The sequence below is a fragment of the Lissotriton helveticus genome, chromosome 2_2 (genome assembly GCF_964261635.1).
Source record: "Lissotriton helveticus chromosome 2_2, aLisHel1.1, whole genome shotgun sequence".
NCBI classification, from domain to species: domain Eukaryota; kingdom Metazoa; phylum Chordata; class Amphibia; order Caudata; family Salamandridae; genus Lissotriton; species Lissotriton helveticus.
The window spans coordinates 491,822,222-491,846,495 of NC_136060.1; the positions used below are offsets into that span (position 1 = coordinate 491,822,222).

The 24,274-nt window shown below is 47.4% G+C and overlaps 1 protein-coding gene across 1 annotated transcript in view; it reads left to right on the plus strand.

The window, feature by feature from the left end:
• The window catches only part of LOC144821564 (dedicator of cytokinesis protein 2-like), a 3,201,295-nt gene that overhangs the window by 1,436,751 nt on the left and 1,740,270 nt on the right, over positions 1-24,274 (plus strand). The window lies entirely within an intron of this gene.

Here is a 24,274-nt window from a genome sequence, read left to right on the forward strand (position 1 = left end):
GGGGTTGATGAAGTTGCCAATTGTGATACAGTTTTAAGAAAGTGAGCTGGCTCTGGGGACTTGGTTATCAGGGACCCAGGGCTCTCACAGTTTCTTAAAAACACATCTTACACCAGGCAAAGAATGGAGGATAACCATGTCAACAGAGGCGCTTTCCTAAAAAGCATCTCTGGTGTCCCACTCAGGGAAGACTGTTTTGATCTTAGAGTGTGCAGTAGGAAGTACCAGGGGGACAGAGAAGACATGCCTTTTCCAGAAGACGTATTGTAGATTCCTTTGTCACAGAGGCAACATATTTTGAAATAGCATTGTTTACTCAGCCTTGAAGCTTCTGTAGATATTAGTGATGGAAGATGTTCTCTTCAGACCCAGAATTGTACGTGCTGCTCTATTTTGAACTACCTTAGCTCTCATCAGTAGACCAACTAAAAACTAAAAAATTGCAGGAGTCCATTTTGAATATTTTTCACGTTTGCACCAGATCTTTCTTAGATATAAGAAACAAAAAAGTGAGGATTTTCCGAGAAATTGAGTTCTGGTTGAGGAGGGTATTTGTCAGGGTGAACCACAAAAAGTCACTAAATTAACCCGTGCTAAACCTTCTGGTAGCTTCACACAAAAGCAGTCACGCTTAACTTAGAGGCAATGTGTAAGGTATTTATGGAGCATGTAGCAAAATGTGTTCTGCCCATGTAATATGTCCTAACTTTTTGCTTTTTGATCACCTGGTTTGTGGCCTTTCTACTGTGGGTGAGTCTCAGAACTGTTGACTCACCCATGGTAAATACATGATAAAGGGACTGCTCGTGTTTACCAGCAGTGTCTGCCATTTAAGGTAAGGTCACTGCGATACAGCAAGGGTAAGGGGTACTTGACTGGTTACATCTGAACAGATGCGCACACATGTGTGCACACATGTGAGGGTTGCATGTGTGCAACTACTGTTGTGTTCAGCCTGGTAACTGCGTACAGAAAGCCTGGTGCAGAGGGGACCCTGCAGAATTGGATATTGACCTGGGGTAGGCTCTATAATGTTGGTGTATACTTATAAGGAAAGTAAGTGTGTTATACTGTTTTGTCTTAAGTGACACTCCATTAAACACATAGGGGGAAGACTGCCTTACAGAACAGTTTTGGTTCCCTTTGGCTTACAGAAGGAAGTAGCATATCAAAATAGAGTGAAACAGGTGAGCTAAAACCAAATCTGAGAGTTCCAAGAAGATATCTGAACTACCTGTGGGTCATCCAGGATTGTCATATTTCTCTGGCTCAGTTCAGGATTAGAACCTAGGTCTTTAGTCATCCTGCTGTGCTAAGTTAATTACGTTTCTCTTCAGCAGCAGGAACAAAGTCTCTCCCATGCAAAGGGAGCAATTAACAGTGCTGCACTCAGCTCCTGAGGAGGAAAGGAGTGAATTGTCTGCATCAATCAATTAGGCTGTCACACTGTACCAGGGATGGGCCAGCCCAAGCCCCCTCAACCGAGGCAAGAGCCAAGACCTCTGGAGTCAGCACCGCAATGTGAGCTCTGCTTTGAGGTTTTGGTGAGAAAGCCCCTGGAACTGAAGTCCATGATGGGCGGAGGTGAGGCCCCCTGAGTCCCTTGCTCACTTTGCCACTGGAGTCAAGCAAGCCTGGCTGAAGATGGCTGGAATGCCAGAAACCGGTCCTGGGATGCTTGTTTCCGGTCCAGGGTAGGCATGGCTTGGCAGTTCGGGCTGGACTGTTCCCATGAGGCACAGGGTCAGACTGATTTGCAAGGGTGGCAGGATGGCTAACAAGACAGGGTTGGGGCGCAAGCCATGGAGGTATTGGTATTGTTGACCTCACTTTTTTCTACCCACGTCCCACCAGTGTTCTGACCTGTTTGTTTAAAGATCAAAACTGTCCCTCTAGTAGTCTGTGGCCAGAGATTGCCACACCAGCTCTATTGCCACAGTATCATAACCACACCACTGGCGCGATCTGTAATTCTTCTGGCGTTTGGCAAGATCTAGGGAGGGGATGGTGACAGACTCTTGGTGACCCAAAATCTAGTAAGGGTAGAACTAATAGTGTGGATAGAACATCTAACACTAGAAGCCCCAGTCTTTCAGTACAAAATGACCTACTGTCTACATTTGGGGAGCATGTCGCATCTGGCGATGTCTGGGAAACAGGGGTGGCTATGGCCCAAACTGAGTTTGATACTGCCTGTCCTCCTTCGGAGGACATAGACATGGAGGGCCCTGTTGAGCCCGGCAGCATTTCGGCTGTGGCGGACCCAATTGTTAGGGTTCTCAGCTGGAATGTTGCTGGCCTGGACAGGAAATTGGCCTTGCCCGACTGGAACACTCTTGTGGAGGAGTACTCCATATGCTTGTTCCAGGAAACTTGGAGTGTGGAGCCGTCTTATAGGGTTGGTTACTCTTCCTATTGTGTGCCGGCTGTACGCTCAGGGACTGGTAGGGGTCGCCCCTCGGGAGGCCTCCTTGTTTGGGTAGCTTCCTCTCTTAATTGTAGGGTGGAGGAGCATGACACTAAGTGTCCGGATCTTCTCAACATCATCCTCAAATCCTCCAAGGGCCGTGTTGTGCTAAACATTTATAACATCTATGCACGAAGCACCAAGGGGGGTAGAGTATCCCCTACCATAACTTGCCTTGAGGGTTTGCTTCGTTCCTCTCCCTATAAGTCTTGCACTTTGGTAGCGGGCGATTTCAACTGCACATTTGAGCCTCTTGGCTCAGATGTTACACATGAACAAGAAGATGTAGATTATGGGAGGGGAATACCGGCTTTAGAGATCAGCCCTATTAGAAGATGGACGGAAGTGGTGCTCCAGGTAAATTCCCTAATAATGGAATTTGACCTGAGGGCCCTCAATGGCAGGACCAACTCGGACAAAAAGGGAGCACACACATACAACAGGCCCAGTCATACGTCAAGAATCGATTATATTCTGCTTGACGTCAATCTATGGAGTTCGGTCAAAGACATGGTGATCATACCCTCTGTCGAGAGCGATCATAATATGCTCTCTCTCGACATGACTCCGTGGTGGTCAGAAGGTATAAGGAATGGAACCCGGCGCGCCACTGTCTCTGACATGTCAATTGTCTCTAACTGTGGACGACGGCTAAAGTGGGCAAGGCTGTCGCTCTCAGACGAGATATTATTTACTATGACGCAGCTTCTAGAGGTAGCCCTAGATAACTCTGGCTCTCTCGAGGGAGGGGTGGAGGGGGTTACAAATAGGTTCTGTAATTTAACTCAGGCGCTAACCAACCTGTTTATTGTCCCAGTCAGACCCAACGGGAAGAAATCACGGCCTCGGGCCAGACAGGGCTGGTTCAATCATAACTGTAGGGAAGCAAAGATATTGCTTGTAAATGCGGTTAAATCCAAATCACAAGCTAGAACTAGTGAGGCAAGAAGATTTTATTCATACTGTTTAAAAAATGCAAAAAAGGAATGGGAGGACATCTTTTGGCAGGACCTCCTGGTTGCCAGTCAAGGGAGAGATGCCAAAGGGTTCTGGGACCTGGCGGGTAGAAGAAACCGCCCAGATGATACTTTGAGGACCTGCACTATTACTGCGCAGGCGTGGTTTAACCACTTTAAGGCACTTTACTCTGCCGTAGAAGGCACACTCAACTACCCTTTTTCTCCCCCCCTTTCACCTGTGGATAGAGCCACTGACCTTTTCTCTGTACGGGAGGTCATGAATCTGATTAAAACTCTAGCTCCACTAAAAGCAGCTGGCCCGGATGGGCTGCCAGGGGACCTTCTCCGAGCCTACCCAAGGGAATGGGGGGTGTTGATCTCTGGCCTCCTTAATGCAATTCTCGAGGGAGGCTCTGTGCCTGAGTCTTGGAAAGGGGCAGAGGTGGTGCCAATTTTTAAAAAGGGCTGTCGGGATATACCGGGAAATTATAGGCCTATAAGCCTCATTGATTCAACCCAGAAGTTGGCGGGTAAGGCCATTCTGGGGAGGATCCTTCATTGGGTGGATGAAAACCACATACTGTCCGATATGCAAGCTGGTTTCCGTTCAGGTACAGGAACTATCGAGCAAGTCTTTAGACTCCTGTTACTTTATTGGAAGGTGGTAGAGCTGGGCAAAGGCAGTCTTTATCTGGCCTTTATAGACCTGAAGACTGCTTTTGACCTGGTTCCTAGGGAGGAACTTTGGAGGGTGTTGTATGGTTTTGGGATGCCCCCATATATTTTAATGCTCCTCATCAAACTGCATACAGATAACTATGCCCAGGTGCGATGGGGACCGAATGGGGAAAAGACAGACCGGATACCAGTCATTAGGGGCGTCCGGCAGGGCTGCGTATTAGTTAAACCCAGATCAGAGACTGGGGGTGAGTGTTTGTATTGTCAACGCTCCGTCCATCACCACCTTTGGTTTTCCCTTGTTCACCCCAGAGGGATGTGACCAGGGACTCCTGGATGACACAATCTTTATCTGTCCCTTCATGCTTGATTGGCTAAGGGTGTCTGGCTCTAGAACGTTCCACCCTCACTTAAAAAGTCTTGCACAAGGGGAAGACCTCCGACTTGGTTGTGCTTTTTTACTGGACACTGGGGCTGGAAGCGGCAGCCATGGACAACTGAAAGGGGGAACCTCCTGATGCCCAGCTGGACTAGGGAGTCTGACTACAGTTGTCCTAAGGACCAGTGGGGCTCTCTTCTGGACCAGGAAAGATGGCTCCCTCACCCCACCCAAGGACTAGTTGGAGGAAGCACTGGACGTCTGTGCCAAGGAGGAGAGAAGCACCAGAGGGAAAAGAAGAAGAAGGCTGGTGCAGGGAACCAGTGGAACCAGTTCTATACACATTTTGCCACCTTAGAGGCTAGTAGGCCTAAGAAAAGTGCTCCAGGAGGCTAGCGCTCGCCACCAGGAGCAACATGATCCAAAGATGGAGCAAAATGGCCCAGCGGGACCTGGAATATAGAAGGAAAAAGAATTTGACCGTTGGCCTCCTCCCCCCAGTGAGGAAACAAAGGGGCATATTACTAAGGGCCTTATCACCGCTTTAGCGGGAATTTTTCCCGCTAAAGCTGTGATAATTTTATCGCCCTATTATCTAGCTGTCGCTAACACCAGTTAGCGACAGCTAGTAGGAGATAGCGATCATCTTGGGCCCCGCTTTGCATGTCAGCGATATTTATCGCTAATAACATGCAAAGTGGGCGTGCCAAGATGTTAGCGACTGGAACCTCCTATTACCTACTTTTGGAAATAATCACGCTAAGCGCGATTATCTCCAAAAGCTAACACCTGCCCAGAGCAGTCTTAGCCATGTTATCCAATGGTAGGTGGATAACATGGCTAAGAGCATTAGCTCGGTAATGCATGAATATCGCTGATTTTTCAGCGATATTCATGCATTTCCCACGATTTTTACCGCTTTTGAGATAAACCTTGATAATGTCAAGGTATCTCAGCGGTAAAAATCGTCGGAGCGCGGTGATATAATTTTAGCCACTAACCATGCATAGCGATAATTATCGCTATTGCTTGGTAATATGCCCCAGAGTGTGGGGCTCTGCTGCAGAATTGCTAAATACCCAAGAAGCATTCTCACATTTTTAATTTTTGGAGGGGGCTTGCTTGGGACCCCCTCTCTAGTGCTTAGAGGGCCTGGGTATTCCAACCATCCTCCGCCAGGACCCTCAACTCCAGGCCCTCACCACAAAGAGGAATGCGGGGATGGCTGTTGCGCCCCGCGGTTCACGAGTGGGGCGGGGAAGACCGGGGAGTTCCGCCACACTCTCCCCATCTGTAGTGGACTTGCCCCGTTCCCCATGCCTGTGCGGGACCGGACAGGGGAGGAAAACTGCTGCCTGAGGAAGTGCTGGCCATGCAGGGAGCTGGTGAGGCAGCCAGGAGTGGTCTCCCTGGCCTGCCGCCAACATGGCAGGCATGTAGGGTGCCTGGGTGGGACCCTCAAGATTAAAAAATAAAATAAAAAGGACAAACTGCGGTGCGAGGCCACTCCCCACAGCCAAAACAAGTGGTCCAACATTTTTCCACTTTTGGTGGCAGCCCCCGGACAGCAGCTCCCCACCAGGGGCAGTAAAGGAGCACTGGGGAGCATGGCACCCCCTTCCTCCAACGATACCCAAATACTGGGAGAGGAGATCCTGCGTTTGGAGGGTCTAAAAAGGAGTGACCACCCTAAGATGTTGTAAGGCTGGTGCATATGCCCTTCAGCTGTGAGTGCAGAGTCTTCTGGTCTGGAGTCTATGGCTGCAGGTTCTGTGGTTTAAAGGTTATGAAAGAAAATGTAGATACATGGTTTATGCTGGAAAAATGCTTTATTAAAGGTGGTAGTTACATGGATTTGAACAATGCTTTATCTAACCCGTTTGCCGCGGCCGCAAAACGGGCGGGGCCACGTAGGCCGTTGGACGTGCGCAGCACTACGAAGGTAGTGCTCGCGACGTCCAACGGCAGAAGGCAGCACTGAAGGGATATATGCCCACATGCATCAAACTGAATTGCATTCGCAAACTATGCGAATCGCAAAATTCGGCCGTTTGCGAATGCAATTCATTGATTTGTTGCGATGCATTAACCTTTTTTGCTTTTTTCGCAATTTAAGAAATCGCAATTTTTTTGCTATTTCTTAAATTGCGATTGCATTTAAGAAATCGCAATTTTGCGATTTCTTAAATGCAATGCATGATTTTTTTTAAGTTAAAAAATCACAAATAGGAAGTGGTAAATTAACATGAAGTTAAACTTCATGCTAATTTGTGAATTTTGGAAAGTTTCATTTTACACACCCTTGGGCATGCGTGTGTGAAAAAAGCACTTAAAGGTACTTTCAGGGGTGCAGGGGGGGTCCTTTGGACCCCCCCTGCACCCTTGAAATTGCATTCTCATTTTGCGATTCCTTAATTGCTAATCGCAAAATGAGAATGCCTTCCAATTGATTCCTATGGGCCTTTAGGCCCATAGGAATCAATGTAAAGGGATTCCTTATTTGCGATTCGCAAAATTGGGAATCGCAAATAAGGAACAATGGCCCACATGCATCATTGTTACATTTTGCACTTCCTAATTTGCGAAAAATAAGGAATCGCAAATTAAGAAGTGCAAAGTGCTATGCATCATTATTTTCGGTATTCTTTTGGGATTCGGTAAAAATCGCAATTTTTACCGAATCCTAAATGAATACCGAATTCTTAAGTAAATTTTCGCAATTCCCATTGATTCCTATGGGCCAAAAGGCCCATAGGAGTCAATGGGAAGGCATCAGCAAATTGCGAGTGGCACTTAGAAAATTTCATGGGTGCAGGGGGGGGTCCAAAGGACCCCCCCATGCACCCCTGAAATGTATTTTTCGCATCATGTTTCACACACACATGTCCTAAGGACATGTGTGTGTGAAACATGAATGTTGAAAAAAAAACATTTTCACCATTTTAAACACTTTTTCCAAATTTACCGAGTGGTTCAACCACTCGGTAAATTTGGCACCCTAATTGCGAATTTCCACTTGTAAAAGTAATGATGCATTGCTTTTAAGAAATCGCACATATGCAACTTCTTAAAAGCACCCGCAATTTTAGAACTCGCAACAATGTTACGAATTCTAAAATTGCTTCATGCATCCCAAAAAGCACTTTTGCATTCGCAAACGGCCGATTTTAAGGAATCGCACCGTTTGCGACTACAAAAATGCTTGATGCATGTGGGCCAATAAGGAATATTTGCGATTTCTAAATTGCGATTCCTTAATTTTTTAACTTTAGGAATCGCAAATACCACCAAGGATGCATGTGGGGGTAAAAGTGTTATTTCTGACGGTTTGACAATGTTTTATTTAAAAGTACTATCGACTATGATTCTAAGCGAGGCTTCATTCAAAGGTGTTATTGACAGTGCTTTCTTTAAAGTGTTGTTAATGCTTAGGGTGACTGTGGTGACTCATGTTCCAGGAAGGCTGGAATGCTTTCTTAATGATAATGTGAGCACCTGATTGCAATGCATGATTACTTATAATAAGTGCAAAGGAGGTCGTCATGCTTTATTACTGATAACGTGGGCACCTCGTTCCAATGCTTGAATATTTATAATAAGTGCAGAAGAGGGTGTCAAGCTTTATTACTAATAACGTGGGCACCTGGTTGCTATGCTTGATTATTCATAAGAAGTACAGAGGGATTAGGGTTAGTCAAGTCAGTGATAAAAATAAAGTATTATTATGACTTGTGATTCTAGTTTCCAAGTGTGGTAACATTGACCTGATATAAACTGACACTCCCTTTTATGGTTATGTGCTGTATTGTACATAGGATGGGCGGTACTGTGAATTTTGGGGTCATGACACTTAAGGGGTCAAATGATGGCAAAGGTTTTTCCAACTGCTTTATTTATATTTTTAAATCACTGCATGGAATTCAGCAGTGTATGTATAAAATAATAATTTTGCTTTCATAAAAAAAACCCAGACTGGACAATTATTTATTGTGCGTTATTATTGCGTGCCATCGAACTGTAATTATTAGCCTACACCACCTCCCGGCAATAGGTCTTAGACTGCTCTGCTTTGCTCCCTGAGAGAGTCAACTGCTACAAGGGGGTGTTTGGTTCCCAGAGGAGGCTGAATATGTTACTTGTGCAGTTCACACAACTTATACAACACTTAAACAGTAGAAAAGTGTAAACACAGTACATTAAAAATTCCACACCAATTTAGAAAAAAACATAGTTCAAGTTCAAGTTCAAGGATTTGTATAGCGCGCTACTCACCCAGAGGGTCTCAAGGCACTTGGGGAGGGGGTTCAATATTTATCGAATAGCCAGGTTTTAAGTTCTTTTCTGAAGGAGATGTGGTTCTGTGTGAGGCGGAGGTGAGTGGGGATTGAGTTCCAGGACTTGGCCGCTAAGTAGGAGAAGGATCTACCTCCCATGGTGGATCTTTGGATACGCGGGACTGTGGCGAGGCCTTGATTGGAGGATCTTAGTTGGCGGTTGGGTGTATAGAAGGATAGTCGAGAGTTGAGGCATTCGGGTCCTAGTTTGTAGAGGCCTTGTGTGCGTGGGTGAGGAGACGGAATGTTATTCTCTTGTTGACGGGAAGCCAGTGGAGGTCTTTCAGGTGGCCGGTAATATGTTCTTGGCGAGGGATGTCCAAAATGAGTCTCGCCGATGCGTTTTGGATGTGTTGGAGTTTTTTCTGTAGTTTGGCTGTAATTCCGGCGTAGAGGGTGTTTCCGTAGTCTAGTCGACTCGTAACCAGTGCGTGGGTGACAGTCTTTCTTGTCTCGATGGGGATCCAATGGAAGATTTTTTTGAGCATACGAAGTACGTTGAAGCAGGAGGATGAGACGGCGTTGACTTGTCTGGTCATCGAGAGGGAGGAGTCTAGGATGAAGCCTAGATTGCGTGCGTGGTCCGTGGGTATGGGTGCGGAGCCCAGGTCCGAAGGCCACCTTGAGTCGTCCCAGGCAGAGGGGGATGATCCTAGGATGAGCACTTCAGTTTTGTCTGAGTTAAGTTTTAGGCGGCTGTTTTTCATCCATATGGCTACTTCTTTCATGCCTTCGTGAAGATTGGTTTTGGCGGTGTTGGGGTCTTTGGAGAGGGAAAGGATCAGCTGGGTGTCGTCAGCGTAGGAGATGATGTTGAGGTTGTGTTGGCGCGCGATGGAGGCGAGTGGACTCATGTAGACGTTGAAAAGAGTGGGACTAAGTGATGATCCTTGTGGTACACCGCAGATGACTTCGGTGGCCTCTGATTTGAATGGGGGAAGGCGTACTCTCTGGGTTCTTCCGGCGAGGAACGAGATGATCCAGTCCAAGGCTTTACCTTTTATGCCAATGTTGCTGAGGCGTTGTATGAGGGTGTTGTGACAGACAGTGTCGAAGGCGGCGGAGAGGTCGAGTAGAATGAGGGCCACTGTTTCTCCGTTGTCCAGTAGTGTTCGGATGTCGTCTGTTGCTGCGATGAGGGCGGTTTCGGTGCTGTGTTTGGCTCGAAAGCCGGATTGTGATGGATCGAGGGAGTTGTTGGATTCCAGGAAGGTGGCGAGTTGGCTATTGACGGCTTTTTCAATGACTTTGGCCGGGAATGGGAGGAGGGATATGGGGCGGTAGTTTTTAAGTTCAGAGGGGTCTGCTGTGGGTTTCTTCAGGAGGGCGCTGACTTCGGCATGTTTCCAACTTTCTGGGAAGGTAGCAGAGTTGAAGGAACGGTTGATGACATCCCGGAGATGGGGTGCGAGGATGGAGTCTGCTTTGTTGTAGATGTGGTGGGGACATGGGTCGGTTGGCGAGCCAGAGTGAATGGAATTCATTAGGCGGATGGTGTCTTCAGTGGTGATTGGGCTCCAGGCGTTGAGGTGGTTGGAGGGCGGTTTAGGTTCTGAGGGCGGTGGAGAGGATTGTTCGTTGGAATTGTTTTCGAAGCTGTTATGTATGTCGGCAATTTTGTTGTAGAAGAAGGAGGATAATGAGTCGCAGAGGTCTTGGGAGGGAGTGATGTCGTTTGAGGCTGCGGTGGGGTTGGTGAATTCCTTGAAGATGTTGAAAAGTTCCTTGCTGTTATGGGCGTTGTTGTCGAGTCGATTCTTGAATGCTGATTTCTTGGTGGATCGAATCAGCTGGTGGTGTTTGCGGGTGGCTGACTTGAGGGTGGTCATGTTGTTGGTGTTTGGGTTTCTTCTCCATGTTTTCTCGAGAGTACGGCATAGCTTCTTGGATTTCTTGAGGTCATCGTTGAACCAGGGGGCCTTTTTGTCTTGTTTGGTGTGATGGTTTTTCAAGGGTGCTAGTTCGTCAGCGCTGTGAGTGATCCATTGTTTGAATTTGATGGCAGCTTGGTTTGGGTCCAAAGAGAGGGCGGGTGGGTTCTGGTTGAGCGATGTGAGGAGTTGGTCGGTGGTGATTTTGTTCCATTTTCTCCGGGGGATAGGTTGTGGGGGGTTATGGGTCGAGGTTGTTTTGTGGCTGAAGTGAACACAACAGTGGTCCGTCCAATGGAGAGCTGTGGTATGATCGAAGGAGATGTGTTTGCTGGAGGTGAAGATTGGGTCGAGCGTATGTCCGGCTACATGGGTGGGGGTGTCAACAAGTTGTTTGAGGCCGAGATTGGCCAGGTTGTACAAAAGGGTGGTGGTGTTGTTGTCGTTTTTCTTTTCCAGGTGGAAGTTGAGGTCTCCTAGTAGAATGTAGTTCTCGGAGGCGAGGGCATGTAGACTGATGAAGTCAGTGATGTCTTCGCTGAATTGTTTACGGGTTCCTGGTGGTCTGTAGATGTGGGTGCCTCTAAGTGTAGTTCTGGGGTCGGTGTGGATCTGGAAGTGGAGGTGTTCAGCGGTTGTAAGGTTATCGTCGGAGCTGGTCGTGATTTTGATGGTGTTCTTATGGACGATGGCGATGCCTCCTCCTGTTTGGATGGTGCGGTCTTTCCGGATGATCTTGTAATTGTCAGGGATGGCAGTGGCGATGTCGGGTGTTGATGATGCGTTCATCCATGTTTCAGTAAGGAAGGCGACATCCGGTGATGTAGTGTCGAGTAGATCCCAGAGTTCAATGGCGTGTCTGTGGACCGAGCGGGTGTTCAGCAGGATGCACTTCAGGTGGTTAGAGTCGGAGTTGTGTTTGGGGTTAGTGGATGTGGTATGGGTCTTATCGCTGGTAAATTTGCAGGAGCGACAGGCGAAGGGGCCGTGGGTACGTCCCGGGGCAGCTACGTAGCATTGTGGTGTGTGTCCGGGGTTAAGGGCGAGGAGAGTTGCGGCGTCATACGAGAGGCGAGTGGGCTGGGTAAGGCGGGGAACAGGGGGTCTGGCGCTGGGCGCGGTCCAGGCGCAGACGGGCGTAGACGGGCTTACCTTTGGCGCACCTTCGGCGCGCATGGGGCGCGACCGCTGCGCGTGAACGCTGCGCGAAAATGCATCTGTCATATGCGGATAGTGGAGGGGGAGGGGCGAGGGAGGGTCAGCTGGGAGGGGGGAGCGAGGGTGGAGACTCGGGTAGGGAGCCACAACAACAACAATGCAAACAAAATGGTCGCAGGCCAGAAGCCAAACAGGATTGGGGCGCAAACGGTAACAACGCGGTACAAGTGGCAATGGTACCGGCACAACCAGACAGCAATCAGCAATACAATCGGCGCAGCACTGCTCAAAAGTCTATCAAGGCGTTTTTTCACTTAATGAGCTACGAACAAAATGCACATCGGTATTAATTAATTATTTGGTTATCTCGCGCTACAATGTACTTGCGGTACTTCGTGCAGGCAGTGGCAGAGGCGAAGGCAGCAGACAGTAGTGTAGGAGTCGGGTAGAGCGGGGAGCAGCGTGAGGGAGCGACCGCTTCTGTAAAGTACAGGACGGTCACAGCGCTACAGCGGGGGGAGCGGGGCTTACGCTATCAGTGGGAGGGAGGGTCAGCTGGGAGGCGGGAGCGGGGGTGGAGACTCGGGTAGGGAGCCACAACAACAACAATGCAAACAAAATGGTCGCAGGCCAGAAGCCAAACAGGATTGGGGCGCAAACGGTAACAACGCGGTACAAGTGGCAATGGTACCGGCACAACCAGACAGCAATCAGCAATACACTCGGCGCAGCACTGCTCAAAAGTCTATCAAGGCGTTTTTTCACTTACTGAGCTACGAACAAAATGCGCATCGGTATTAATTAATTATTTGGTTATCTCACGCTACAATGTACTTGCCTTACTTCGTGCAGGCAGTGGCAGAGGCGAAGGCAGCAGACAGTAGTGTAGGAGTCGGGTAGAGCGGGGAGCAGCGTGAGGGAGCGACCGCTTCTGTAAAGTACAGGACGGTCACTTTTATGAATGATAATACACCAATTTTATGTGTTGGTCAATTTTATGAATGATAATACACCAATACACTAAAAATCCCATCATTATAATCGAGATATGCAATTTCAAAGATTTAGGTAAGGAATATGACTCATTACAAAGCGAGTCATCACAACGCATGCCATACCAAAGCAGTCGTTAAGACAACCACGTTGTTACCACGCAAAGCCATTACTACCCAAGTCATTACATCGACTTGCAGCTGACATTAGAAATGTATAATTTACTATACCAACTCCAACCTAAGTAACAGTAGGGAAGGTGTTGGAATAGTAAACTATACTATTTCTAATGTTAGCATGACATCTACTGCAAGTCGATGTAATGACTTGCGTAGTCATGGCAGTGCGGGGTAACAACGCAGTCGTTGTAACAACCGTGTTGTAAGGGCATTGCGATGGGATGCCTGCATTTTAGTGGCTGTTTCCTTTAGGTACATATAGTGCTTTAAAGCACAAAGCAATACTCGCGGTAAACTGGTCGTGCGAGACCAGCAGAAAGTTATAAGTTCAGGCTAACCACGATAGAGCATGGACCGTACACAGGGACTTAGTTAGACCTGCTAAAAAAGTTACATTCTAAAGTCCAGCGCATAGAATTCCTTTTGCGGTGGAGGGGGGCCTTGAGGAGCAGGGAAAACATTGTGAATGGTTGTGGCTGTAGCGCGAAGAGCAGGCCGAGCATCAAGAATGGACATCATTGTAGTGCAAAGATCCTGTCATGGACAGTCGTTGCTGGAGATTCGCATTGGTGGTCACCGGGGGCTCTCAATGCTAGAGCGTGAAGTACAGGTCTTGCATTACTAGCCATTGCTGGCATTTGCTGTACTGCGAAGAGTCCAGGCCTTCGCATTGGCGGTCAGTTCAAGCGACAAGATCTTGGTACGAATGGACCCATACATAGTCGTGAAGAACCCAGAACTTCAGGTTTTCTCCTTTTCTTCAAGGAGGAGTTCAACTTGTGCCTAACCAAGGTTCGAGGATCTGGAATGACACCTCCTGGGCATCAGGTACTCATTACAACAGAAGCCAGCAGGGCTCAGGTAGGTCCAGTTACAGGTCCACTCAAGTCTCGTGCACAGGTTAGCTGGGCAGATGCAGGGAGTTCTCTGGAACTTCTTATGTCCCTGTGTCAAAACAGGTGGTCAGCTGGAGTCACTTCAGCCTGGGATTATTATTATTATTATTAATGGGTTTTGTAAAGCGCGTAGTCACCCGTAAGTATCCCAGCGCTAAGATCCTCACAAGCTAGAGGGTAACAGGGGAAGTGAAAAGGAACAGAAAAGGGGGAAGGGCTCAGGGGAACAGGTGAGTTTTTAACCGCTTCCTGAATCGGAGATAGTCTGGTTCCGTCCTGAGATCCAGAGGGAGGGAGTTCCAAAGGCGGGCTGTATTGACAGAAAAGCGTCGTCCACCCGCACGCACCTTCTTCACTCTAGGAATAGTGATGAGGTGTTCATGGTCGGATCGGAGGGATCTTGAGGCTTTGTAAGGCCTTATGAATTTTTTTAAGACGGGGGGGGCCTTTGTCCTGTAGAAGTTTATGTGATAGACACAGAGCTTTAAACTTCACTCGTTCTCTCACTGGAAGCCAATGTAAGTGTTTCAGGGCTGGCTTGGCCGACGATCTCGCCGGAGTATTAGTGAGAATCCGAGCCGCAGCGTTCTGGATTCTTTGAAGTTTATTGAAGGTTGCTTCGGGGGCACCCAGATAGATGGTATTGCTGTAATCCAGCCTTGACATGATAGGGCCTTGGATTAACAGGAGACAGGAGGAAGTAGTGGCAGAATCTTCCTGATGGATTTAAGGAGCCCGAAGCAAGTTCCGGAGATTTTTTTGGCTTGAGTCTTGAAAGAAAGGTCTTTTTCAAGCCAGATTCCTAGGCTCTTGATCTCGGACTTGGGGGCCGGCGGTTCACCCAGGCAGGGTGGCCAGAGGTTCTGTGAGAGGGAAGGCCCTTTCTGACCAAGGTGGAGAATATCCGTCTTTGAACCGTTAAGCTTTAATGCCGAGCTGTTCATCCATCCTTGGATTTCTTCAAGACAATTATAGAGGTCCGAGGGTTTTTGGTTAGGATGGGATAGAGACACCACTAATTGAGTGTCATCAGCATAGCTGATGATTTTCACTCCGAACGGGTTGACAACCTCCTCCAGTGGGGACATATAGACATTGAATAATGTCGGGCTTAAAGATGAGCCCTGGGGCACACCACAATGGAGGGGGGTATCGGGGGACCGGATGTCATTCTCCCAGACCTGAAAGGAGCGGTGGTCAAGGAAGGATTTAAACCAGGTCAGAGCAGTGCCCTCAACACCGATGTTCTTGAGTCGCTGGATTAAGACCCGATGGTTGACGGTGTCAAAGGCCGCACTGAAGTCCAGGAGGATCACTGCCACTGATCCTCCTGCGTCCAAAAGGGCTCTGGCCTCCTCCACTGCTGCGAGTAGGGCGATGTCAGTGCCCTGCCCTGGGCGGAATCCAGTTTGCGAGCATCCGAGCAGATTGTTGGTCTCCAGATAGTGTGAAAGTTTTTTATTCACTAGTTTTTCAGCAATTTTACTGGTTCCGGGAAGGAGAGAAATTGGCCTATAGTTGGCCAGGTCCATAGGGTCCAGCGAATGTTTTTTGAGTAGCGCCTTGACGACCGCCGCCTTCCAGCTGTGGGGAACTACTCCCTGGAGCAGTGAGGTGTTAATGAGATGAGTAAGTGGGAGAGCGATGGTGGGGGCCACCTTTTTAAGAATACGTAGGGGGACTGGGTCCTGCGGAGATCCGCTTTTGATAGTATCTAGCATGGTTAAGACCTCTTCAACCGTGACTGGTCCAAGAGAGCTTAGACAGAGAGTGGTAGGGTTTGGGTTCATACAGTCTTCCTCGCTGACGTTAATAGGTGGAAGAGAAGCAAGGATTTTCTGAATCTTCTCCTCGAAGAATTTGGCCAATTTGCGGCATTTCTCTTCGGCTACCTTGGGGTCTGGTGGATTCTTTGGTGCAGGGTCTGGGGCTTTAAGTAATTCTTTCAGAATGATGAAAGTTTCCCTGCTAGAGCAGAAGGAGCTTTCTATCCTTTCCTGAAAGAATGTACTTTTAGTATTGCGAAGAGCAGATTTATAGTTTTTTAGGGAGGCCCGGAAAGCGTCTTTCTTGACTGTTGTTTTATCCTTCCTCCAAGAGCGCTCTGTTCTTTTGCACTCCTTCCGAAGGAGGTTAAGCTCAGGAGTGTACCACGGGGCAGGGTTCACTCTTTTAGTTCGCCTAAGGATGGACGTTTTAGGGACAGGTTTGTCTAGTGATGTCGTAAGCCAGGAGTTAAACTGATTAAACTGATTATCAGCGCTGGCTGGGTCAGATACTGGGGGGGAAAGAGTGGCCCTAAGGTTGGAGGCCCATTCGTCTGGCTTGAGTTTGTGCCAGCGTCGGTCAGTGATCCGGATTTTGGCCTGTTGGGTCGGTGGAATGAAAAGATTCCAAACTATGGATATTAAGAAATGGTCTGTCCACGGGAGGGGGATAGGAGTGCAAGTGGTGAGGCCTGTAATGTTGGTAAAAATGGGGTCCAAAAGGTGTCCTTTGTCATGGGTGGGTTCGGAGTTAGCTAGCCGAAAGTCAAAAGACGTGAGGTCCAGAAGAAGTTCGGACGTAGTAGGGTCCTTGGGATCTGATAGATGAAGATTGAGGTCTCCCAGAATAAGAAAGTTGGGAGAAGTGGTTGCTATCTGAGTGACCGTGTCGACAAGGGAGCTTACGAATTTCCCTGGGGTTCCCGGCGGGCGATATATCAGCAGCCCCGAGACGGAGTGCACAGGGGATATTTGTAAGGCAAATTGGCAGCTCTCACACTCATCGATGTTGGCGTTGCTAGTTCTGCATGCGAATTGTTCTCTATAAATTATCGCAAGGCCACCTCCTCTGCCGAGGGGTCTATTTTGGGATTGGATTTGATAGCCTGGGGGTAAAGCATTAATGGTATCTGAATCCAACCAGGAAGTGAGCCAAGTTTCGGTGAGGAACAAGGCATAAAAGTCGTGATCCTGTACCAGAAGGTTGATTTCATGAGCGTGTTTGGGAAGGGACCGACAATTTAAAAGGCCCAACTGAAGGCCGTTGTTATTTAAAGTAGTCGTGGTCGGATTACATAGAGCACAGTTAATGAAAGGTTTACCTTCCGGATGGATGTAGCTGCAATCAGGATTTTTCGACGAGTTGAGTGCTTGGAGGCTATCTCTTGAATAGATAAAACGGTAGTCGAAAGAAACGGACAAAGTAACTGGGCCTGGGTCCGGCTGGGCCCGGACGGGCCCAGACGGGCTTGCCTTAGGCGCGCCCGCTGCGCCCGTCCGCTGCGCGAACGTGGAAGGCACATCTTTTGTAGCAGGTAAGGGGGTGGCCTCGAGCGAGTGGGCGTGGCCTAAAGACCGGCTCACTCGCTAATGGCGGCGAAATAAGTTGTAATTCCGCTGCAGCGTTTATCTCGGCTGCGCGGATGTGGTGATGTGGAGACAAGTGCCCAACGAGGTGCAGCAAGGGGGAGACTGGTAAGGTTTAAAATCAGCTCTAAACAAACAATTTTTAAAAGTAGCGATTTACATAAACAAAGCTCCCGGCTGTGCCTCAGGAGTATAGGATCTAACTCGAGCTTGCAGTCAGCTCGTATAAGTAGGCTAGGGGGGCGTAGCCTCGAGCGAGTGGGCGTGGCCTAAAGACCGGCTCACTCGCTAATGGCGGCAAAATAAGTTGTAATTCCGCGGCAGCGTTTATCTCGGCTGCGTGGATGTGGTGATGTGGAGACAAGTGCCCAACGAGGTGCAGCAAGGGGGAGACTGGTAAGGTTTAAAATCAGCTCTAAACAAACAATTTTTAAAAGTAGCGATTTACGTAAACAAAGCTCCCGGCTGTGCCTCAGGTGTATGGGATGAAGGGCGAGGGTTCAGTCTTCCTTCTCAGCAGCAGGACAGCCATCAAGCAGCAGGGCAGCAAGGCGTCTTTCTTCTGTGGCATCCAAAGGTCCATGTGTGTACCAAAGAGTGGGTCTGAGAAATTCCTTTTTACCCATTTTGAAATGAGATAATTTCCTGGACTTTCCTCCTACAGAGGTGTCTGGAATTTCCTGGCTCCACGCCCTGGTACCAGTCTGTCTGGGGTTGCAATAGGCTAGTATGGAGTCCCTTGTGTGTGATCAGGGTCAGTGCCTTTGAAGTGCAAGTGTGTTAGATGACAAGCTCTACCCCTAATCAAGTCAGGGATGACCCATCCTGCCAACACCCAGAACCTCCTTTGTGATACTGTCCAGGAGGAATACACAAAGGCTAACTGCCAAGTACACCTACTCATGTGACACAGGTCCAGACTGCAGGCTATATAAATGGTTAGGACAAGAGAATGCCAAATTTCTAATAGTGAAATTTTTAGAATTGTGACTCAAAATCGGACTTCACAATTAAAGTGTTTTAAATTCTAATTCCTCAAACATCAAGCATTACTTTCCTACCTGTTCCCAATCGAAAGGTATCACTTATTAAATGTAATGAGGTAAACCAATATTATCCTATGGGAGAGATAGGCCTACCAATGGTCTAAAATGAATTTATGAGTTAATCACTTCCAGGACATCTAAAGCTCAACAGTATGTGTCCAACTTTTTAAATACAAAGCATCCTGCCACAAGGGCTGTCTTGGGTTTACCCTTGGCGTGACTTATATGTATTAAAAAAGAAGGTTTGGGCCTGGCAAATGCTTTATTTTGCCAAGCCGGAATTGCAGTTTAAACCTGCGCACACAGGCTGCAATGGCAGGACTGGAACATGTTTTCAAGGTCTACTTAAGTGGGTGACACTATAAATGCTGCAGCCTACTAGTAAATTAATTAACAGACCCTGGGTGCCTATAGTGTCACTTTACTAGAGACGTATAAGTGTGCCCATTGAGTGTAAGCCAATTTTACCATGTGTAGAGAGAGCACAGGCACTTTAGCACTGGTTTGCAGTGGTAAAGTGCAGCGAGTCCTGACAGTCACAAAGATGGGTTCAGAAAACAGGAGGGTGACCCTGCAGAGAGGTCAAGTCCAACAGATTTTGCTGATGATACTTAGTATATGGAAACTCTTGGAGGAAATTGATTTGAGATGCTCCTCCAAAGATAGTTAGGAGTCAATGATAACTCCAAGGATTCTAGCTTGATGGAAAGTGCATGGCAAAACTCCCAAAATTTCAAGCCACCATTCATTGGTCCAGGCAGTGAAAGAACTGACAATATTGACTACCGATTGTCGATGTTCAGGGCCAGGGAGTTAATGTTCATCATATAGAGTCTTCATTTAAGCATGGAAAAAGGTTTTGAGCAGCTCATCTTGAGTTTCCGTCTAACCTGACAATCAGCTGGGTGTCATCCAGGTTGGCATGAGTAGTGATGCTGAAAGAATCCATCAGATGGGCAAATAGGGCCACATAAAAGTTAAAGAGTGTAGGACTGACAAAGGAGCCCTGTGGCACACCAGTGGAAATTATCTTGGCTGAAGATCTATTACTGGCTAAGTCCACCTTTGGGTGCGATCTTGTAGGAAAGAGATGAGCCAAAAATGGACTAACGCTTAGAGACCAAAAAAAACCTGAAACTTACAAGTTATGGTTTATTGAGCTAACTATAACTTGTGCCTCCACCATGCACTGCTTATGACCTCACATAATACATTGTTCATGACATGTTAAATGACATAATTGATAACATAATTGTTTTATACCCAATGACTTCATTGATGACATCACTGATAACATCGTCCAGTCAGTGTGACAGCACCCTATAGGGTTTGTAGATTTAAAGTACCGGTTACCAATGGTGACAATGGACACAACATTTGACAGCATGCTGAACTCAATTCATATGTGTCAAGTGTGCATGATTTTGTGAATTAATCAGAATTGTGCAATCTCAGCAAGGTGTGGAATGTTAATCTACAGGTTTAACATCTACTGGTTTAACATGGTCCCCCCTCTCATGTTTACTTCCTACTATAACTCACCTCTTTCCCACTGCTGTACCCTCTTCCCCAATGTCCATCTTTCTCTCCATCAATACTGTCTTTCTGTTTCCTTCTTTCTCTCTCTCTTAACTCCTCACAACCCTTCTTTTATAACCCATCTCTCACATGCTTTTCACATCTGTCTCCTTCTTCGTCTCCCCATATGTACCCCACTTATTCTCGTGTCTTCTTTCTTTCACATTCTCCATCCACCTCCCTCCTTCCTTCTTTACACCTTCCTCTCCCATCTTTTCTTCTCTTCCTTGTCAACGCATCCTTACCTCCTCTGTCTAGTGTTTCCCCGTGCTCACTTCCTCTTATGTTGCGGTAATTCACTTCTCTCCTTTATCCCCATTACCTTCTCTTCTCTCTTCTTTCAGCCTCCCTCCAGCATCATCTTAACCCATCCTGTCTCACCTAGAAATTTTCCTATTTCCTCTCCATTTTGTTATAGTTTATCTCCTCTGTTCCGCTCCACTTTCTCCCAACCATTTATTTCCTTAAAGCTCTTGCTTCTTTTAAGCCTCTTCCCCATACATTCTTGCTCCCTTACACTACCGTTGTCTGTTTTTAGGGTTACACTAATTGTAATGGTGTTGGAAGGGCAAGGTTAAGTTAAAAAAAAAATGTCAATCCAGTACTTGCTATAGCACACGAATCCCCCCTAAAGGGGTATCTCGGCGCTGGGGGCCGTTGGGAAGATTAAGCGAGATATTGCCCAGAGTCGCAAGGTGCTGGGCAGACCCTGCCGCCAATGCCAGGGATTGAACCGTGATCCCCAGCGTCCAGCGTCGGTCGCCCTGGCCATGGCACCACACCTCTCCCCTGTGAACAGCAGATCCAGACAAGGGGAAACTACGCCCTCCTTCAGTGCCCAGATACCCTCATGGGTGATTAGCTGCGCTATACAAATCATGATGGATTGATTAACTTCTTCAGTGTGTGACCCATAACAGCACTGGCCCTGCAGCCTCTGCAGCCTAGTGATGTGTTCTTTCTGCCAGTCCCTTCCTTCTGCTGAGGTGACATGCACACTGCCTCCTTGTACAGAGTGCATTAGAGAGCATCTCTGAAATTACTCGGTTAATGCGGTAGGAAGAGTCAAAGGGAAATTGTTGGTGGTGGGACAAGGAGCTTTATTTAACTTAATAGCTGTCAGACCTCAGTCACAGCTCGCACCGTCGATGTCAACGGCCGTCTCCACGCAGGGAGCTCGACTTCCAACCTTCAGTGCGGCAACATTCTACAGCATCCCAAAGAGGTTAAGAACAACATCGCCAAGGAGGGAGAGGTACGGGGTACAAGGAAAGTCATCCCTTCAAACAGAAGTTAACACACATCCCCCTCCTCTACAATTAAAGCAAAATAGAGAGAATAAGCAAGATGCAGAACAGGAGAGCTCAGAATTACTTTTCAACATATTGTTCCAAATATTGGGACAACAAGAAACTATACCACTCAACCAACGGTCTGCACAGTATCTGTAGACTCACCAGACATGGCAGACTCAGTCCTACCAGACTCCACACCTTTAGGCATGTCCACATGCGCTGTGGGGGCAGTGCATCTTACCACTCTGCCCAGATTCCAGATTCGCCCATCCTGAGTCTTGACAGCATTTCTGTACAGCTTAACGACTCTCCTGGGTTCTGTAAACTCTGACCAGCTCGGATGCTCTGTTGGTGCTCTGACTTAAACTAGGTCACCCACCTTGAATTTAATCTCTTTTACTGTGTGAGTTTTGTCAAACTTCCTCTTACTATCAGCCATGGCTTTCCACCCTCTCTCCATCCATGGTGTCTCTTCAGTAAGAGTGGTCCACCCCATGTACCACTTCTTCCAACCTGGTACAAATCTAGAGTTGGGTTTTCTAGCACTCAACAGCTCGAAAGGTGTCATGCCCGTGGTTTGATTAGGGGGTTAACCTGTAAGCCTCTAGACATTTGTTTTTCCAGCCCAACCCACTGGCCTTAGCTAACTGGATACTTTCTTTGATGGCCTTGTTAAACCTTTCAACCATCCCGTTGCTCTCAGGATGGTAGAAAGCACAAAACTTGTGTTTGATCCCATTGCACTCTAGAAAGTCCCTCATTTCTTTAGAGCAGAGCTGCACCCCATTATCTGTCAGAATGCTGGTGGGTAAACCTTCACAAAGGAACACCTCAAGTAGAAACTCAATGACTGACTTAGTTGTGATCTCTGATACAAACGTTACCTCAGGCCACCTGGAGTATAAATCCATGAGTACTAGTATGTATGGAGTGTGATTTTCCCCGGTTAATGGTCCTACTATAGCGCTACATCAGCCCACGGACCTTCCGATGGTGACCTGCAATGCATGGGAGTTGTATGTTGTTTGAGTGTCTTGTCACTGGAGGAGCATAGTACACACTCTTATCTTCCTCTCTATCTCCAAATCCATGTTTCACCACCAGTAGTCCAGGTGTAACCTTTGCATGGTCTTGGTAATGCCCAGATGGCCCTCATGAGCCAAGTTAACCAGAACCTCTCTCAAATTTTCTGGAGGAACTAACCTTGTACCATGGAAAAGGCAATTGTCCATGACAGAGAGCTTGTCTTTGACCATCCAGTATGGCCTGAGAGAGTCTTCCCTCTTGTCTAGGCCAGACCAGCCACCCTTGGTCTTCTCAAACACACACTTTGTAGAAGCACATCTGCACTCAAATCTTCCTTCCACCGTTACCGCCCCTTGAGTGATGACACACACATTCTCATTCCTCATCTCATAGTCCTCCTCACCTTGCCTGTTTACATCCTTGATCTCCACAGGAGTTTCCTCGACAAGCCGCGAGAGACAGTCAGTGGCTAAATTCTTTACCCCTGGTACATATTCTACCCCAAAGGTGTATCCTTGTAGGAATCTCTGTGGTGTGGTCCTCCACAGAGTGCCTGGACATTGCACTCACATTGTCATGTGGCTCAGTTAGGCCCTGGAAGAAACACTGCCATCTTCAAATGCACTTGTTTCTTAATTTGCCTTCTATCCCACGCAATGATTTTTGACACACATTTGCTTGCAAGACAGTGCAGAATTATTTACTCTGAAACCACGTTGCTTACAAAACCACTTTGTAAGTACATTATTACAGTGCAAGTCCTCGACTCACATTCTTCAAATGTTGTTTTTTATTTAGTCTATGAGGTGACATGGTTATCAAGGAGACAATAAACAATGCCAGCTCAGCGGGAGTATCGACACAGAAGCATGGGATTCTCGACAGAGCATGCACATCCTAGACAACTAGGTTAGGGAACGCATAGCAGGAGTACACTATACCCAGAACGTATATGCCAGCCTATATACACACTGTTTTAGCACGATGGTGGAATTGTTCATTCTCTTCATTGTTCTTATATAGCTAATCAGTTTTATCTGCTTCTGTCTATTGATTATTGCATTGCATATATTCCGTACACAAATTACAATGGTTCAATAAATATTGAAAACGCCCCATCGTGTATTTATTGCATATCTCAGTGAGAGAGCACAAGTGACTGAGCGAAAAGGTTCTAGATCTGTTGCCACGATTCCTTGGGGAGTCAAGGTTGTCATGTTCTGAGGTTTCCCAAACCATTTGTTCCCCTACTAGGTTTAGGGGGAACTTACGGTGGCACTGTGAGCTAGCTGGTCTTTAGGACACCATATCCTGAGGGGGTGCATAGAATCAGTCTGGCGCCATCCCAATATTTATGTTGTCCAACAAGCACACAGTTTCTACTGGAAAGTGGAAACTGTACGACAACATCCTCAGCGTTCTCTGGAGATAGTGGCTGGCACTGAGTACAACAGAGAGAGGTTACAGAGAGCTGTATCGCCCAATCCACTGACAGGCACCCAGCAAACAGCTGACATTCATTAATTGACACATGTTTTTTCCGTGGATCTCTGGGAATCCCTTAACTGAGAATAGGAAAGAATGAATGAATGCATGAAGCAAGTTGCCTGAACATGAAACGGATAGCCATGGACAGAGCACCTCAAGCTCACGTCCTTGGACCGCAAGAGATATGGCTTCTATTGAGATGCACTGTGTTTGAGGGATCTTGAGAACACGTTTATTGAATAAGCCTCTGGACTATGTGAATATGGAAGGATCTTTGATGTAAATGTTGTTATAGCTTGAGATTCTATCATGAAGAGAGGATTGGGAGGCGTTGGTAAGAGATGCATTTCACAGAGACTACATCTGCTGATTAGACATTTTTCCATCTCCCCTAGGTCTTCATCGTGGGCCTGGTGGCAGACAGGAAGTACCAGCACTTTAATGCAATCCTAGAAGCCTACATCTGCCAGCACTTCAGTGCCACTCTGGCCTACAAGTAAGTTACTGTCTCCTCACAATCTTCCTGAAACATGTCTCACATATCTCCAAGTCCATGACATCTCAACACCTTGTG